General features: G+C 42.9%; 2 non-coding genes across 2 annotated transcripts; one reads left to right on the forward strand and one right to left on the reverse strand.

Moving 5' to 3' along the window:
• Window positions 1-3,780: 3,780 nt before the first annotated feature.
• On the reverse strand, window positions 3,781-3,855 carry Trnat-ugu. The gene has a single exon. It is a non-coding gene; the product is annotated as a tRNA-Thr (tRNA).
• Window positions 3,856-4,123: 268 nt separating this feature from the next.
• Trnat-ugu lies at window positions 4,124-4,198 on the forward strand. Its single transcript has one exon. It is a non-coding gene; the product is annotated as a tRNA-Thr (tRNA).
• Window positions 4,199-4,533: the final 335 nt, after the last annotated feature.

The following is a 4,533-nucleotide window of genomic DNA, read 5'->3' on the forward strand; positions in this document are numbered from 1 at the left end:
AAAAAATATGTTTTACTATTTCGGAAATTCAACCCCTAAGGGGGTGACTTAAGGTCAGATTGATTCACTGACTGTAATCGCCCAGTACAAACCGCGAAGGTTATAAGTAAGTGTGTGGATCTTATTCTGAAGGTATCGTTTAAGAAGGGGTTGTCCGAAATTCCACTCCTAAGGAGGTGGAATAGGGGATTAATGGGTTTATGAAAAAAAGTCGCTATTAAGGAAATTTTGAAGTTAGAACTACGCAAACCGGTATTTGGTTTCTCAGTCAGAAAATAAAAAAAATGTGTGTGTCACCATTTTAGGAAATTCAGCTATTAAGGGTGCAAAATAGTGGGTGAATTTTTTTTTTTTTGAAAATAAATAATTACTAAAGGAGTACGGAAGGATTTTTAATGCTACATCTATGACAACTGGTATTTGATTTCTCAGTCAGAAATTTAAAAAAAAAGTGTTTCAGTGTTTCTGAAAATTCACTCCCTAGAGGAGTTCAATAGGACGTGAAAACCTTTAAGAAAATATTTCGTTACATTAAAAAAAATTAAAGGCGACCTTATGAAAATTGGTATTTCACTTCTCGGTTACATGCAAAGAAATTTTGGTTAGGGTATGAAATTTGCTATGGAACTATCTCCAGAAGAACGCACAAGACATGATTAACAAAAACTTTCGACTCCAGCTACCAGAATCGCTCTTCGGTCAGAAATACATTCGCTAAAGGCCATGCTTATATGACCTTAATTAGCGTGAAAAGCTTAGAAGGTGCTGCAATTTGTAAACGACATAAAAATTCGATCAACTAAAAAAAAAAAAAAAATCTCTGCACGCCATACAGTCTATGGGAGCGAAGAACGGATGCTAAGCTAGTATACCTATATACGTCATGCATATAGAGTAAATCCTCATCAGCGATGTCTAGGAACCAAAAACTTTCCTCTTAGATAGCTGTTCGAAGACAGGAAATCTCAACTCTCTGTCTCTACGGAGCCGACAAGCACTTGTTTCACGCTCTGTTTTTCCTAACTGTTATTGAGATCCTGGCGTTATTAAATGGCAGCACTATTTTCTGTCATTTAAGCGGAATGTTGTACCTCCTAGCTGCTTTTCTTCTGGATGTTTCTGTACCACTCATCGCAGTTCACGGAGACAAAGTCCAGAGAAATAGTGTCATAACTTTGATACCTGTTCTCCCATTATCCTAATGTGTCTTTGCATTTTAACACGCGAAAAAAACGCGGAATCTGAGGAAAAAGCACGCAAAAAGTTTAAAAAAATTATGAAGCGTTCCCGTCAACAATAACAGGTGATACTAGACCTAAATGCAACATAATATTTATAAGTGATTCTGTAAGAAAATTAAAGGCAAAGAAGGGAGCTATATGAACTATTAATCAAATAAGCAAATTTTATTCAGAAGTGCGTAAATGATGAGGACAAAACACTTTTGTAGACGACCAAAAATTCATCTCCTTCAAGACATAAGAAAAAGCGCCAACAGAATGCGGTGCAAACACTGAAACATTTATTGATTGGTTCATAAACTAACAGAAACACATTCCGCGTCCGTAAGTTCCTTAGTTGACGCTGGTAAAATTTCGATACTTTCTAGAAGGGGGGGAACACCCGATCGTGGCGGTAGTATCTGCATGGAAAGCCAGGTGCGTTTCCAAGGAAGCGAGCCACGGCGGCTAGAACACGGTGGAGTGAAAGCGGAACAAACCGCGGCTTGCTTCTTGAAATTAAGAGGAAGACTCCGCAGTCGTAAAGTTTGTGCATCGTAACTGTTCTCTCTCGTTTCGCTACTGCATTAAAGAAAGTGAATGTGTACCTACATACCCACAGGAGCAAGCCGACCCCGAGAATAGCTTCTTGCAGCAGGACAGGAGTGGCAAGAGAAAGCCATTGCATGCGTAGCGAATCGAACTGACTTGCATATCGGAGTCATAGAAGAGGCGGGTTCTATGAACCCGGGGAAGCCCTGCATTCAGGCATGCTGGCCCTTCCCAGACCTGCCTCAACATCCAGCGCTTTGTGTTCGCGGCTCTTTACGCGCCGCACGGAGTTTACCGTCGATAGACGTACGTGGCGCTGGTTCCACATATCACAGCAGAACACTTACAAACTGCAGTTACAAAAGGTATCACGAAGTTTCAGCTATCACACCGAAAAAATCTAATTACGTAATAAACACAATAAACAAAATGATCAAATGCGCAATTCAAAAATAACGTAGCATGGAAATAAACTTCTCGCAGATAACGTTAGAAAACCAAACAGTCAGCATAAATTTGAAATTTAATGAAACAAAAAAATGGGACTTAACATCTGTGGTCATCAGTCCCTTAGAACTTAGAACTACTTCTTGTTGTTGTGGTCTTCAGTCCTGAGACTGGTTTGATGCAGCTCTCCATGCTACTCTATCCTGTGCAAGCTTCTTCATCTCCCAGTACCTACTGCAGCCTACACCCTTCTGAATCTGCTTAGTGTATTCATCTCTTGGTCTCCTTCTACGATTTTTACCCTCCACGCTTCCCTCCAATACTAAATTGGTGATCCCTTGATGCCTCGGAACATGTCCTACCAACCGATCCCTTCTTCTAGTTAAGTTGTGCCACAAACTTCTCTTCTCCCCAATCCTATTCAATACCTCCTCATTAGTTATATGATCTACCCATCTAATCTTCAGCATTCTTCTGTAGCACCACATTTCGAAAGCTTCTATTCTCTTCTTGTCCACACTAGTTACCGTCCATGTTTCACTTCCATGCATGGCTACGCTCCATACAAATACTTTCAGAAACGACTTCCTGACACTTAAATCAATACTCGATGTTAACAAATTTCTCTTCTTCAGAAACGCTTTCCTAGCCATTGTCAGTCTACATTTTATATCCTCTCTACTTCGGCCATCATCAGTTACTTTGCTCCCCAAACAGCAAAACTCCTTTACTACTTTAAGTGTCTCATTTCCTAATCTAATTCCCTCAGCATCACCTGACTTAATTCGACTACATTCCATTATCCTCGTTTTGCTTTTGTTGATGTTCATCTTATACTCTCCTTTCATGACACTGTCCATTCCGTTCAACTGCTCTTCCAAGTCCTTTGCTGTCTCTGACAGAATTACAATGTCATTGGCGAACCTCAAGACTTATTAAACTGATTAAACCTAACTAACCTAAGGACAGCACACACACCCATGCCCGAGGCAGGATTCGAACGTGCGACCGTAGCGGTCACGCGGTTACAGACTGAAGCGCCTAGAACCGCACGGCCACACCGGCTGGCTGTAATGAAACCTAAAACAACTGCCACAATCATAAATCTGACTACAAATTAGCTACAATCACAGATACAAGCAGCACTCAGGTACTTTCCTCATACACTGAAGAGCCAAAGAAACTGATACACCTGCCTGACAACGTGTAGGCCCCCCGCGAGTGTGCAGAAGTGCCGCAGCACGACGTCACATGGACTCGACTAACGTCTGAAGGGAACTGACGCCATGAATCCTGCAGGGTTGTCCATAAACCAGTAAAAGTAAGAGAGGATGGAGATCTCGTCTGAACAGCACGTTGCAAGGCATCCCAGATATGCTCAATAATGTTCATGTTTGGGGAATTTGGTGGGCGTGTGGTGTGTCGCATTGTCCTGCTGCAATCCTCCAAGTACGTCGGAATGCATAATGGACATCAATGAATGCAAAATTAGGATTATATTAGTACCTTCAGCTGCTGACGGGTGTTGATATATATACATACGGGGACAGGTGAAAATGTGTGCCCCGACCGGAACTCGAACCCGGGATCTCCTGCTTACATGGCAGACGCTCTATCCATCTGAGCCACCGAGGGCAAAGAAGATAGGGCGACTGCAGGGATTATCTCGCGCACGCCTCTCGCGGGACCCACATTCTCACCTTGTATGTCCACACACTACATTCGAAATGTCCCAACCCAACACACTCATTACTCGTGGAAGACATTCTTACCAAGTCCCGCAAGAGTTCGGGGAATATGTGTGCATCTGCACAGAAGAAGAAGGTCATGGCCGGTATTGCCAGAACTATATACTTATATGGATATGGTGTCTGTTCTTTCGGCCATATCGCCCTATCCTCTGTGCCCTCGGTGGCTCAGATGGATAGAGCGTCTGCCATGTAAGCAGGAGATCCCAGGTTCGAGTCCCGGTCGGGGCACACATTTTCACCTGTCCCCGTTCATATATATCAAAGCCCGTCAGCAGCTGAAGGTATTAATATAATTCTAAATTCGTTCTAGACAGCTGCAGGTCATCAATGATGTCCGAAAGAACAGACACCATATCCATATGAATGAATGCAGGTGATCAGACAGGATTCTTAAGTACGTGTCACGTGTCAGAGTCGTATCTAGATGTATCAGCGTTCCCGTATAGCGCCAACTGCACGCGCCCACACCATTACAGAGCCTACACAAGTCCCCTGCTGACATGGAGGGTCTATGGATTCATCCGCTCGATACAATTTGAAACGAGAGTCATCCGACCAGGCAA

Source organism: Schistocerca piceifrons, chromosome 6 (assembly GCF_021461385.2).
Source record: "Schistocerca piceifrons isolate TAMUIC-IGC-003096 chromosome 6, iqSchPice1.1, whole genome shotgun sequence".
Lineage (NCBI taxonomy): Eukaryota > Metazoa > Arthropoda > Insecta > Orthoptera > Acrididae > Schistocerca > Schistocerca piceifrons.